This window comes from Python bivittatus, unplaced genomic scaffold, assembly GCF_059951505.1.
Source record: "Python bivittatus isolate LINGU-HERP-01145 unplaced genomic scaffold, Pbiv_v1 ctg000410_np1212, whole genome shotgun sequence".
In the NCBI taxonomy this organism is placed as follows: Eukaryota; Metazoa; Chordata; class Lepidosauria; order Squamata; family Pythonidae; genus Python; species Python bivittatus.
The window spans coordinates 5,216,815-5,232,032 of NW_028277067.1; the positions used below are offsets into that span (position 1 = coordinate 5,216,815).

At 37.3% G+C, this 15,218-nt stretch overlaps 1 protein-coding gene across 10 annotated transcripts in view; it reads left to right on the plus strand.

Moving 5' to 3' along the window:
* Window positions 1-15,218, plus strand: part of GRB7 (growth factor receptor bound protein 7) — a 136,623-nt gene that overhangs the window by 27,798 nt on the left and 93,607 nt on the right. For 2 of the 10 annotated variants that reach the window (XM_088143410.1, XM_007433376.4), the window contains one exon: window positions 591-940. The exons of the other annotated variants lie outside the window; for them this stretch is intronic. The gene's annotated coding sequence lies outside the window, so the exon portion shown is untranslated. The remainder of the gene's footprint in view (window positions 1-590; window positions 941-15,218) is intronic. 10 annotated transcript variants of the gene reach the window in all.

Consider the following 15,218-nt stretch of genomic DNA (forward strand, 5'->3'; position numbering starts at 1 on the left):
AATGTGCCTTATAATATCTTTTTATCCTCAATTCGCTGCCATGTGGCATGCTCCATCAAATATATATACCATCCACAGCAGTTTGATCAATGAAGAAGCAGCTCCCTGCTGCTAGAAAGCTTGAAAACTAAGACAAAACCTTGGGAGAAAGACTGCTGCCTTGCTTTCCATCAAATATATTTTGGGTTATGTCTGTCTAGTGTCAAAAGATTAAATACTTCTTTTATATCACATAACTAAATAGCAACACTGTTTTTTAATACTTTTAAATTTATTCTTTAAAATTTCCTTCAGACAGAACCCTTTCCCTAATGTCTAATTGTCCATATGAAGAAGGATTTTGGGGTCTTGTTACGTACCATATGTAGACTGAAATCAGCCAGAGATTGGAACTGTAACAGAATTTATCTCTGGGCAAAGTTATAAATGCTAGGTGCCAGTGTGCAAATTAGCCAGAAATGTGATCTTTCATTCTCTACCTTCTACTGCTTGCTCCTCCTAACTTTCCCCATCCCATGTCTACTTTTCTGAAGCTGTCAAGTCTGGCTTTATCAGACTTATAATAACACCCAATGACCTTTCCCTGCTAGTTGGCAAAGTCTGAAGCAGTATGGAATAACATCAAGACCTGACTGAAAAGCAAACAAAATAGAACGGAAAAAGAGGAAAAAGAAAGTCTCAGAGGAGGGAAAGTTAAGCAACTTAACCGTAAAACTCTCTGTAACACTGCCAAGAAGAAAGGAATCTGAAACCATGGTGCACCTGTTCTATCACCTTTGGCTGATGCTAGTCTGCTTGTGTGTGTGTTTTGACCGGCTGTGATGTCAAGAGAAAGAGGCGTGGCAACTTTGGAGGCAGGTAGATAAAGGATTCAAACTAAACAGGATCCCCCAGTTCTGAGAGTCGAGGCAACAGCGGAACCACAAATCACCAGGGTCAGGTAAGCTTGCTTATCTCTCCCCGTCTTTTCTGACTGCTTTTGCTTCTCTTCTTCCTTCTTAAATCTGGAGTCAGGAAAGGTCATGTTGAGGATAAGGGTGGGGGGTGGTGTATACGGTGAAGTGAAAGACATGCTGCTTGATCCTATGAATATTTACTTTGGAGCAAAATCCACGATCTTGCCCAGTTCCTGGTATGTGCAGATAGCACTGCAGTTCAGATATAACATCTGGAATGTTAAGATTTCTAAGGCTTTGCTCTCTCTTTTGTACCTGAATTTGTTTTAGATTTTTTTCTTACTTGTGTTTCCTCTCACATTCCTTTAAAATCTGATTTTTCTTCTTTTTTTCTGATAGAATTTTAAAAATTGGTTTTGTAAATATATACACAGACCTGCTTCAAGTTTTAAAACTACATTTTATTTTTCTGACTTCCTGTCTCTTCTGTCTCTTTTTAACTCTTACTAATCCTACTATTTGTTTCCTGTTAAGACTGCAGTCTTCCTTTCCTGTTCAAACTCTGGGAATAAAGATGAAACGGGGAAGAATTGGACAAAAGAAAATGACTCGGAAATGTAGATTATAGTTCAGTAGTCTCAGTTTCAATGTTTGTGCCATTATTATTAGTTTGGAAAATCATACTAGGGCAAGAGATGGGAAAACGTGTGGAGCAATATTGCAAACTATACTATGAGATAATTTTCAGGATTGTCATATCTGAGACTATTCAGGATGTCTCTAGGTATTGATAGAAGACAGTATCAGTGAACATGCATGTACAGTCGTATTAATTTGAGTACCAAGTGCAATAAAAGAAAGCTATTGTTTTTAACTTTTTTGGGTTGGTTTAAAAGGTTATTGTAAGGTGCCCTGAGACATATTTGGAAGGGGAGCCTACAAATTGTAAAAATAAATAAATTCACATCCCCATTCTTGTTCCAGCCCCTTAGATCAGTGTTTCTCAACCTTGGCAGCTTGAAGTTGTGTGGACTTCAACTCCCAGAATTCTGGGAGTTGAAGTCCACACATCTTCAAGCTGCCAGGGCTGAGAAACACTGCTGTAGATATAAGGACTATAACTCCCCAATATCTCAGCTAGTTTTAGGGAAAGCTGAATAGATGGATACCTGATCTGGTCATGTAGAGCTTTTCTTATACAGTACAGTATTGTTAGATACTGGGTCAGGATCTCTCACACCACTCCCCAAAGGAGGTTCTTGTCCAAATGTAGAGTTCCAGAAAATATTGTTCTACACTTCTATTGTTCCTTGCAACTGAGAATTCAAAATCGTCAAATAGTATAGCTTAACCATGAATGTGTGTGCCCATTACACTGGAAAACATATTTGGGTTTATAAAAAAAGGTTGCAAACAGAAGGCAGGGTAAAATAATGGCTCTGAAAAGACAGAGCCAATCACTTACTGCATTCTATGAGTCATAAAATGGAATGACCTCATGTGCAATTCCGAATCTATATTTGTATTACTGCAGATCAGGGATTTTAGAAAAGAAAAAAAGTATTGTTAAACAGTGGAGAGTCATTCCTTGCCTTTCAAGTGTAAACTGCTGCACTTTCAGTTTGACTTCAGGTTTCTGTGTTGACATAATAAGGTGTTTCTGTCTTCAGTTTGTTGCCAGGTTCTGCACTATAATCTGGGTAATCCGGGATGCTGCAGGCTTCTAGTGCGACAAATCAAAACTTATGATATAGCTGTTTTGCTCATCCTTTTAAATTTTTTTTAAAAAAATGGAACAGTATGTGGGTTCTGATTGGAGGACAACACTGTGTGCCCTCATTCTGTGCCCCCTCATATAAGAATTCAATGAATGATGCAGAGAGATCACACAAGAAGAACTAGAATCATTCCATTTTAGGGCATCACTCAGTGTTATGAACACACATAGGTAACAGAAACCAAACTCCTTTTTTTTCTTTAGCTAAAAACCCCATGGCTTAATTCCCTTCCTTTTTAAAACAACATTAAAAAAAAAAAAAAACCACTTTCACCCCATACTGGGTTCCAAGCACGGGTAGAATTGTTCACAATTTTACCAAAGTTTTTAAGCTTTTCTCCAAGAAATTGAGTTAACATTTAGAGTATAGAGCCAAAAGTTATAAGGAGACAAATTGTCTTTCTTGGCACTTTTTCAACATGCCCACCTAAGTTGTTAAATGCTAGCTTTTCCAAAATATTCAATCACCTAACTATTCAACAGAAGATGAAAAGAGAGGCAGGTGTTGGTAAGAGAGCCACATGTTTTCAAGCCTAATTTTCTGCTGGTTGATTAGGGCCCTTCCACAAACAGAAATAGCACTGGGTCCAAGATTGGTGCTACCTTCGTGTGTTGCTTATGACACTGTGGGACTTCTAGTGATTTTCACACACTGTGCTGGTGAACTTCGGAAATTAACTGGTTCTGCTGTTGGTCCTGGGGAAAAAAAAACACCATTAAGATAGAGCTGCTGCATTTCCTCCAAAATTGTGGGATGACAGATGCAGTCACCCTTTGGCAGAAACTGCTTCCAGGCTCCTGTTTGCCCAGTGTTTCCTAGCCACTTTGATGGTTCCCACACAGTGGGTGTGGGTTCTCTGTTTTGTTTTTTATTTTTGTCCTTCTCCAAATAGCAGACATGAGGAGGGAAAAACAAGGATGGGGCAGCATGCTACCTAATTGTTGTTTTTAGCACTCTGTTGTTGGCCAGCTGGGGAGAAAGGTGAGAACACTCCTTTCAAAAAATAGCTTTTGGTATGTTGTTTGTATATAATGCTTTCTCCCTTGGGATAACACTTCATGCTTCTTTAGCAAGTTTGTAACCCCTGGCAAACTCTACTTTGTTTAAAGTTTTTCTAGGCTGCTTTTAGGAAACGTGGCCTCACATAAAAGTAAATGACAACTCAGACACATTATTGAAAGTTTATAGTCGCATGCATTTGAATATGGTACCTAAGTTACAAAACCAACTGTACTCTAAGTCGAAGATAGCACTGAAGAAATAAGTTACTAAGGCCCAGAAATAAAGGTCCAAGTACAGTTGATGTGGCACTTTCTAGTGGAGGAACTACTAGAACTAACCACTTTTCTAGTGGAGGAACTATTGGGATCATCTGGTCCACCATTAAGTAGACTGGAGCATTTTTGTTTCATTTATTAGATTTATATCCTGCCTTTCCTCCAGGAATTCAGGATGGTGAAAATAGCACTCTTCTCTCTCTCTCTCTCTCTCTCTCTCTCTCGTCACAGTACGCTTGTGCAATAGGTTGGGGTAAAACAACATGAGTTGCCTAAAGTCATCCAGTGACACTCTATGTCTGAGGGTGGACCTGTGCCTGGGTCCCCCTCCCTTGGTCCTGGCATAGGTAGGTCCACATTGACCATGTGCCATGTTCCCCTAAGTTATCCAGCAACTTCAGGAAGAAAAAGCTGTCCTGTTGCCAATATTGAAATAAAATTCAGTCACTGGCCTAGTAGACACTTGTACCTGGGACTATAAATAGAGAAGAGGCCATCTTGTCTTTTGCTTTAAGCAGCTCAATGTTTTGGGCTAGCCCTGATGGCAAGGGGGGTATTCCTAGAGGAGATCATTTGTAGTAGAACATGAGCTTCTTTACTCTTTCCATCCCTGCAAGTCCTCCCCCTCCCTAACTCCTTTCCACTTGAATAGGTTTACTTTCAGACTCAGAGGTAACTTTAAAATTTGGACAATATTACCGAAGTGGTAGGACCCGGGAACCCATCAAAAAGTTAAGCGTTCCCCTTCCATTTCCCCACAACAGCATGGGGACGGACCCATCCTGAGTCCTCTTTTTTTGTTTGTTTTAACTTTATTTATATTTATTAAGGATTTTTACATAGAATAAAAGATTAATCAAAAGGAAAAGAGGAAAGAGAGAAAGAAAGAAAGAAAAAGAAAGAAAGAAAGAAAGAAAGTGCAAGAAATAAAAAAGAGAAAAGAAAAAAACTAAAGTTTAGAAATATATGAATGACTTTCAGCCTTCTTTTCAACAGATAATTACAATTTTATTACCCCTCCTCCCTCTTAGATGTTATACAAATCCCTTCAGCTCCTCATTTAATCCACATCTTCCTTAATCTTCAAATCCATAAATCATCCATTCATTTCTTTCTTCTTTCAACAAAAGTCCATATAAGGTTTGTAGTCTTTCAGAAAAGTTTTTGTTGTTCTTTTCTCTGACCAGACAGGTTAGTTTTGCAATTTCTGAAAATTCTGACATTTTCACAATCCATTCCTCCACTGTGGGAATTTCATTATTCTTCCATCATTGTGCATACAATAATCTTGCTGCAGTTACCGTATACAAAATCAGTCTACCATGAGTCTTTTCTAATTCACTGTCCATAAGTGCCAATAAAAAGAATTCTGGTTTCTTTGCAATATTAATCTTTAAAATCCTTTGCATCATTGTGTGAATTTGTATCGAGAATTTCTTAGCTTTCTCACAAGTCCACCATGCATGATAAAATGTTCCCTCATGCTTTTCACATTTCCAACATTAGTTTGAAATACCTTTGTACATTTTTTATAATTTCTCTGGCGTCATGTACCAATGATACATCATTTTATTAAAAAAATTACCTTAAATTAGGATACAATATAAATTTAATACTAGTTACCCACATTCTGTCCCAAGCATCCATCTAACTCTGTATATGAAAACCATTGAAAACTACGTCCTTCCACAGTCAATTGTTCTCTTGACTTCATCTGAGTCCTGTTTTTTTCAGTGAGAAGAGAAATAGGAGGCTCAGAGGCCTTCTCGTATAATCTTTGACTCAATGTGATGCTGCCAGCTCCAGTCTAGGGGTTGCCAGTTGGCCATTGGCCAATGTTAGAAGGACATGACTTGTTGGCCTGGGAGAGGGACAGAATGTTCTGTTAATAAAAACCCAGGTGGAACCCAATTTCTGCCATCAAGTTTAATTAGTGAAGACAGGGCATGGAGCAGGCTGCCTTGAAGTGTCTGAGGGCTGCCTGACAAAGGATCCCTTCTTTGTGAAACTTTCCTGAGTAGACGACCTCTACCCTGGCCTTGTAAGCTGTCTGTCATTTCTGGAGCCATGATAGGGCAGGGTTAAACTTTAAACATATTAACTGGATCTTGGAAGAATATCTGGATTCTTCACCAGAGTTAAAAAGGAATAACATATGCTACCCTATAAAAATATCATTCGGATTAGGCCTACTGCATATTTGGTAATTTCCCCCCCAAATTGTTTAAAACATTTTTAAAATAGCAATGATCAAGTTTTAATTGCTAATGTGATAAGCAGGGAAAATAGAATGATTGGAGAGTAATCATATTAAATGCATGTAAATTTAATTAACTGCAAATTAAATCAAATTTTGTTCTGCCCTGCTGCTGCTGCTGCTTTTTGGAGTGAAGCCCCCAGCATTCTACTCATTCTACTGGAAAACCACATATACTACTAAAAGGGTGTATGTATGTATGTATGTATGTATGTATGTATATATATGCACACACACACACACACACACATACACACACACACATAATTGATATTGAAAATTCTATTGAAAATTTTAACAACAATAATAAGAACTAATACAAACTAAAATAGAACAAAAAAGAAGAAAGGGAGAAATAAAAGAAAAAGCTAAAAGTGCAAAAAGAAAAAAGCAGTAGGAAAAAAAGAAAAAAGATATAAAGAAAGATATAAAGAAGTGGCTTCTGATCTTTAACAGCAGTTATAAGTACAATCATAGTTTAACCTCTCTGTCTAAAGTTACATCATCACTCTCTTCTTTCTATAATCTATCCTGTCTAATCATCAAAACCATAAATCATAAGTTCTTTTTTTTCTTTTTTATGCAAAAAGACCATAAGGGACTTCCAGTCACCAATGAATGCAGATATTGTCTTTTCTGTAATCAGATGAGTCAGTTCAGCCATTTCAGCAAGTTCTGTCATCTTGACCAATCATTCCTCTGTTGTAGGTATTGCCAAATCTTTCCATCTTTGTGCAGACAATAATCTTGCTGCTGTTTTCATATATAAAAACAGTGTTCCATGACTCTTTTCTAACTGTTTATCCATCAGTCCCAGAAGGAAAAGATCTGGTTTCAACTGAATGTTGAATCTTTAAAATCTTCTGAATCACTGTATGTGTCTGAACCCAAATTTTTCTAGCTTTTTTTACACATCCACCAAGGATGATAAAATGACCCTTCTTGTTATTCATGTTTCCAACATAAATTTGAAGTACATCATTTTATTAAAAATCTCTTTAAGATTAAAACATAATGTAAATTTCAGTCCTTTCAATCACATAGTTTCCCATTGTTCCATTTGTATATATTAGAACCAAAGTTTTTAGCCCACTTTATCATAATTCTTTGACCTGTTCTGTTTTAAATTTCAATAAAAGTTTATACAGTTTAGCAATTACATGTTCATCATCTGTACACAATTCCACTTCAAATTTTGTCTTACATTGTTCAATATCATAAATTCTTTTGTCTAGTTTAAATCTTTCTGATAACTGCATACTCCAGTGTATCTCAGTCCCAGCAGCTGGGGGAATTCTGAGAGTTGAAGCCTAGCCATCTTAATGTATTGAGATTGAGAAGCACTGGTTTACTCTATACTGTAGGTCTACTCTGTAGAGTGTACTGGCTTAAAGCAATAATAGTCTGGCTCTCCATATCTCATTTCCATGCCCAGTGAGGAATACCACTTAAAAATTTTGAATCAGATCTTAAAATCCAGCTCCCCCTCCATCCCTCATTCTGTCTCTGTTTCTTTGTCTCAGTCTCTCTCTCTCTGTGAACCTGTTCAAAATATTTGCAAACAGACTAGACCTACCTGGTGATTGCATCCTCTGACCAAGTGGAAGCCTTGTTTCTTAATTGAGGTTGCTGTGTTGTAATTAAATGGTGAGACTAATACTGAAAGTGCCCTTTTCTTTATTTCAGCTAGATAACTATTTCAGAGGTACTTTTATGAAGCATAAGATTCATTAAAAACACATGGCTTTTGCCTGCAATCTGTCATTCAGATACAGTACAGTTAGTCCTCCCTTAGCGACTTCAGTTGGGACCAGCAACTCTGCCACTAAGTGCCTCAGTCGCTAAGAGGAAAATCACTTGACCATGATGGACTTATGTTACTTCCCATTTGTTCATTAAGCAAATCACTGCAGTCGTTAAGTGAAACATCATGTGACTGCGACTTGTAATTTTACTTCCATGTTCTCCATTAACTCTGCTTGTTGCAAACTGGTTAGAAAGCATGCAAATGGCAATCACATGACTGCGGGAAGTTGCAATGGTTGTAAATGCACACCGGTTGCAAAGCGCCTGAATGGCATTCATGTAACCGTGGGATGCTGCGACAGTTGTAAATGCAAGGATCGGTCACAAAGCTGGTTTTTTACACCATTGTACCTTTGAACAGTCGCTAAACAAGGCAGTCAGTAAGCAAGGACGTATGTATAAAGAAGTGAAAGGGAGAAGTTCAGAAACAGGAACATTGCTTTCTTTTTAGTGCTCACTTTATTCATTATTCTTTATATTTTATTTCAAGATTTGGAGCATCCAATTTTAATTAGAGTTGTAGCACACATCTGTAATTATGATTTCTAAAAGCCAATTTAAAAGGACAATGTTTCATTCTAATCTGAATTTTGATGTATTTGTAGAACCACAGATATTTTTGTTAGCCACAAAAATAAGGCCTGGTTTACACACAACACTGAGCTATGAAGGGTTGTTTGGGACTTAGGATGAAGTGTGAATCCTCCCATTAAGTCTTAGTGTTATACGCAAACCAGATGATAATAGCTTGTCCTGGCTTAATATTATGTATGCATTAGGCATAAATCTCTGCTTATAGAAGGCTTATGGATAGCCTAATAGAGATTTTATTAAAAGTTATCTGTATTAGTCTTTTGCAACAAAAACAATAGAGTCTTGTGTCTTAAGTCTAAAAAAAATTATCCGTAAAGCCTGGAGTGTCGTCATGGAAGGAGAAAAGGGGAATGGCGAATGGCAAAAGGAAAGTTCAAAAACAGAACTACACATAAATGTAGCTATTACTAAAATGGTAATTTAAGTACAAGAAAGACTGTATTTTACTTCTGAGTTGGTTAACATATGCAGCATGGTGAAAAAATGTGCAAGTGGATGTTAAAGGCTATGATGGAACAAAGTTGCACTTTCAGATTTCAAAGTGCATATGCCTGATCCTTTAAGGCAGACATGAGGACATAAGTCACTAACTTAAAAGAATATATACTATATTTGATGCTGTGGATCAGACACGTTATATCCATATCGACATAAACATTCCAGGTATGGAACGTGTTAAAAGGCCTGCAGAAGGGAGCTATTTAAAATTTTTGTTTGAAAAATTAAGTTGATCATCGATTCTAAGGATTAATCATTTATTTATTATGCTACACTTTCAGGTCACCTGCCTCTAGGGGCTAAACCCATCAGCTACTGGGTTTCCCCATTTGGACTGTAAGCTTCTTGCCAAGGCCCTAACCCCTTTCCTAGTACAGTACAGTATTAAGCATTTAATAAATAAATGCACCTTTATTATTGTCTATATTTTCTACACTGTCAAAGACCTTTGCAATTTTGAAATCTCAGATCGGTCCTCTAAATTTTGGTGTTCAAAACTAAGTTAGTTTTGAGATGATAATGATAGTTAGCCTCCTCTAACTATACCAGGGAAGTAATACAAGCAGCCTTGTCAGCAAACCAGATCTTAGTCCTTTTAGTCAGTTTATAATCTAGTTACGCAATCCATATAAAAATTGTGCAGCTTGATTTCTCCACTTGCCATGCCCCACCTCCCAGTCTTAGGGTTTAAACAAGCCATTACTTCCCCTGCCACTTCATATACATAGAGGCCACATCCCTAGTCCAAATTAAAATAACATAAAATAACCATTTTACAGCAATATAGCAATAATATAAAAAGAAGACATAATTTTATTTATTTAATTTATTTTTCAAATTTAGTCACCACCTATCTCACTCAGAGAGCGACTCTGATAGTACAAATGAGGGTTAAAAACAGTCCATGCCATGTGTTTTAATCTCTAAATGCTATATTAAAGAGTCAGCTCTTTTGGCATGCATATGTGGAGACCATATGGATTTCAAGGGCAGCTTATTCCACAGGGAAGTAGCTGCTATTGAAAAGGGCTGGTTGGGATCCATCTCTCCTTGATCTCTCAAGGAGGGAGACATCATTTCATGAATGGATTGAACAGGGCTGGTAGATTCCCTCTGGAGGAGATGGTCGCATAGGTACCCTGGACCCAAGTCATGTTGAGTACCCATCTTATGGGTAATAACAAGCACCTTGAACTGTACCCAGAAACAAACTGGCTACCAATACAGTATTTGTAATATTGGTGTAGCTGTCCCCCTCCATCATAGATTGCAATCCCCACTTTTTATTTTACTTCACTGACTCTGGCATAGCATATGATTGTTCCAAATGATTTCAGTTTTACTTATGCTTGAGTACTTCTAAAAAATCTGGACAAACTTCTTTAGCCCCTGGAGGCAGGTGACCTGAAAGTGTAGCATAATAAAGAAATGATTAATCCTTAGAATCGATGATCAACTTAATTTTTCAAACAAAAATTTTAAATAGCTCCCTTCTGCAGACCTTTTAACACGTTCCATACCTGGAATGTTTATGTCGATATGGATATAACGTGTCTGATCCACAACATCAAATATAGTATATATTCTTATAAGTTAGTGACCAACATTTTTAATTACCCTGAATATACATTAGTATTTTGTGGTTGAGACAAAAGAGAAAAAAATGGCAGTGGATTTGAACACAGCCTCTTTTTCTTGTAAAATGTGGGAGACGTTGGACCAGTACTATCTTTCAGCTCAACCTATTCACAGGTTTGTTGTAGGAAGAACAGTGCTATATAAATCACTGTGTACAGTATCTAGGAAGAAGGGCAACAGTATAAATATACTAAGCAAAACAAGGAATTATCAGATGAGATGTTATTTAGATTACAGATAGCTTTTTGTTGACAGGATTAATTTATAAAAGTCCCTGTGGAGATGAAACCAGCTGAAAAAAATATGATACCTTGAAAATATGATCGAGATGTAACTGTATGTGAAGTTTTTCCAGTCTCTCCAGGAAAAAACACACCCTTTAGGAAAAGAATTACCTCTTGGAAGTTTGGCAAAACAGAATTTTTGGGAAGTTTGGAGATCACTTGATTTGCAAGGGGGGTGTCACTCTATTACTGAATGTTTAGTCATGTATAAATTATCCCCATTGAGTTTGAGTATTACATTGAGTTACAACATGGAAGTAAAAGCAGTGGAATTTTATATATCATCAGTGGCTGATGTCCACACAGGTATGAAATATACCTTCCACAAAACAGAGTTCCAGTGTCTCTTGTATAGGTTACCTGCTAGCATATGAGATAAAGTACTGTAGCAGCCAACACTCATGTAAGGCAAAAACTATACTGTCAGTGGCCTCCAAAAGTAGCAAAGCTTGCTTTAGAAGCGGCATCCTTTAGAAGAGCCCACAAGAATAAATTCCATAGAAGTTATAGGGCCAATCTTCTAAGCTGCTAAATTACCAAAAAGAGAGGCAGAATGGGAAGAAAGAATCAATCATGCTCCCTTTCTTAGATTCATGAAAATGGCTATTCTAAATAGTTGAAGTGCACTATATGCCTGGCTCCTCCTTAGGCCATTGGCCATACCAGTAATAGCTGATGGGAACTGCTATTGTCCAATAGATCCGGAGGGTCCCAGTTTGGAGGAACATAAAATGGTTTATAGTACAGAGCAGGAGAGGAGAACCTTGAGTTTACAGGCTGAATTTTATTGGCCAGGGGGCATGGTAATGTCAACGGTGGGAATTGGGCCCTTTCTTTTTGGGAGGGATAGTTTATTTTCAGTAAAATCTGCCATGGGTTAGCGCATTTACAGTAATGCTGATTTTTTAAAAATAAGCAAAAATTCCTAGTGAGAAGTGATAATTCGTTGTTCAATGTTTATTGTGTGATTATACCAGTCAAATACAGACCAGGGATTACCCAACTTTGGTATGTAATATTCTAAGCAAAAAGACAGGTTCTTGCTCAAAAGAACAAAGTTTAAAGTGAAGGAGCTGTAGTAGACAGGAGCCAAATAGTGACGTATGAATGTTGGATGACGCTACATTAGATACATGCAGGACTGTATCTACTGAGGAAATGAAAATCACAACTAAGAAATTGGAAAAATCAAGGCCAGCATTTCTCTCTCTCTCTCTCTCTCTCTCTCTCTCCAGTGTGCTTCACCTTATGTGAGGATTGTGCTGGGATTGCAGCCTCTATCTAATCACTAGAACTTTGATCGTCTTTACTCCCTCTATTTCTTGCCCTCTGTGGGTTTGCTTCAAGCCTCTTGTGATATAATTTCCTTTCTGGATAGGTGAAAGGGCAGCTAATGTGCTGGGCTCAGCTCTGCTGCCAAGTTCAGATCCAATCATCAGGATCCTGACGGAATTACTTACTCTCAGACGTCAATGGCTAATGACTTGCATGCAGCTTCATTGGTGCTGCAAGTCCCCCTTTTATGCAACTGTGTTGGCAGAGACCAATGTGCTTTGCTGGCAAATATGAGGTGGTAGGAAAATTCTTGTGAGAATTACAATTAAGTGTGCTGAAAAAAGCTTTCTAAACTCTAGCATCCTCATAATACATTTCCAGGATTCCCCAAACAGGAGCCATAATTAATTAAATTAAGTTTTTAGCACATATCCTATATCAATATTTTTGTTAGAGTAACATATATTGCCTTGGGGATGCATAGTCTTCCCAGGTACACATATTTTGTCCAGCTTTTTTGTTTGATGGGAAATACTGAGTAATTCAATAAGCTGCCTTATGTAACACAAAGTACAACAAGCTAAAAATAGTTCTGCCTGATTGGACAATAGGAATCCAGCATCCTGTTTTTATAGTGACCAACCAAATAAGTAAACACATGAGAGCCGTAGTCTTCTCCTACTGTTGTTTTTCAGCAACTCACTTTTAGAGCCAAGCCGTCTTTGATCCTCCACCATTAAAAAATCTGGCTGATCACTAAGATCATCAGTGTAGGTCCTCTTCCATGTGCTGAGATTGATAGAATGTCATCTTGCATCTTGTCCAATCTTTGGTCATCTGTTGCTGCATTATCTATATATTCATGAAAACCAAACAGCCTTTGGAACACTTTGACGGCAGCCCTAGGGTATGTTGGATTTACCACCATTCCCTCCAAAGGTCCTAAAATGAGCTCCCTTATCCTTGCTAGATAGCATATGTTTTTTAATCTCTTGTTAAAACCAACTACAGGTAGAAAGGAGAGGAACCACTGGAAAAGAAAAGAGGGAATGCATAAGTATCCTGTTGGGGACTTTTGAGTAGACTTATATAGTATTGCACTGTTACCTTGCAGGGCTATGCAGAATATAATACTTAGGTTCTGTGATATAAACTATTTGAACTGATTTACTTTGGCATTAGCAGTGCTATGCCAAGTCCACAGAACTTGTGATTAAGTAGGTAAGCTGTGAAATAGGAAGGTCTCAAATTTAAATCTTGTTTATGGCATTAAGTCCTTATGTCCTCTTTGGCACTTCAGTCCTGTGTTTATAACAAATTATACAAATATTGATTTATGATTAGGCACAGTTAGATGGTTTCCCCAAGCCTTGATTAGAGGTAATATGAATGAGAAGGGATTTGTAGAGGAGAAAGGATGAAGCAAGGCAATATACTTAAGATCTCCTCTGCTTACGCCTTCTCCATCAGTCTCACATTGTACATGACTCCCCGACACATTTATATCTGGCTTAGGGCTCAGCTAAAAGGTCTGTAGAACAGATTTCAGAAGTCCAGCATCTTCAGTCCAGTGATTCTGTCCAGCAAATGCCTCCCAATTGCTTTTGTTTAGCAATTCCACACAAACACAAGATGAAGGAAGTTGCTCTACCTCAACACAAATATTTTGCATTTTTTGTTATCTGCGTGTTGCAGTTTCAGCTAATTATTGGGGATGTAGTGTTCAAATTCCAACATTGGTTCTTATCATGTAACCATATGCCATAAGGGATCGCTTCTGGATGGAAGTTATTTCACATATTAATTTAGTTCTGTAAAATACATTATTTTTTGTAATTGTTTTGTTGTTGTTGTTCTTTTAAACTACATACCCAAGATTTGGAAACTAACAGTAGGAGAATTTGCTGCAAAAGAAATTGAAAGCTTCTTTCTATTTTTTCTGTTTTTTTCTTTTTTTCTGCACTTTTGCTTTTTCTTTCTCTTCTTTCTTTATTGTTTCTACTTATTAGTTTGTGTTAGTTTCTACGTGCTTTGTATGTGTGTGTGTGTATATATATGTACATGTATGTGTATGTGTGTGTGTATATATACATATATAAATATAATTCTAAATCTAATTATAAATCTATAAATCTATATGGAATGGATTATTTCATACAACTCTGGATTGTTTTGTTCCCTTTCTGGATCATACAATTTTAAAGCTACTTTGCAGTTTGAAGTTTATAAGGTGGTCCAGAACTGAAACAGGCCTGTTTCATCCAAAATGTTATGTTGGGGACATCACAAATCACTTCCAGTTCAGAGGATTTATGTTCAGAAACTGCTGAACTGCACCTAGCATGGCATGATCCAGAGGAGAATCTAATTGATTTGGAGAGTTTTCAAAGTTCTCTCAAACGTTCTGTTCCTGAATTATTGAGTTTTGTACATCCTTAGTCTTGAAAATTCACCTCTGTATATATATTTGGAAAAAAATTACCATCAGCCATCCTATCTGGAGGATTGTTTAGAATTTTGATAGCCCAGATGTATATTTCTGGGGGGGGGGTCTTTCTTTTCATACACACACACATACACATACATACACACATACAGTACATGGTTTATTTTAACTAAGTTTTGGTCAACAAGACACAGTGCCCTACTTTGTACATCTCATAAAATCATAAACTAGGGTTACTGTATCACAATGGCTGGGTTAGAACAACACAATAACCACAACAAAACAAATCAGAGTTAGTTTGATAATGTACCCAGCCACTCAGTTCAATGCAAATTTAAAGTGAGCAAGGACTAGAGTCCTTCAGATAATTATCTAAGTTAAGGGAAAGTGACTTTCAGCAAACTTCCCTATGTACTTACTTTCAGGCAGAATCCAATCCATTGTTTTCTTTCACCTCTCTTTCAGTCAA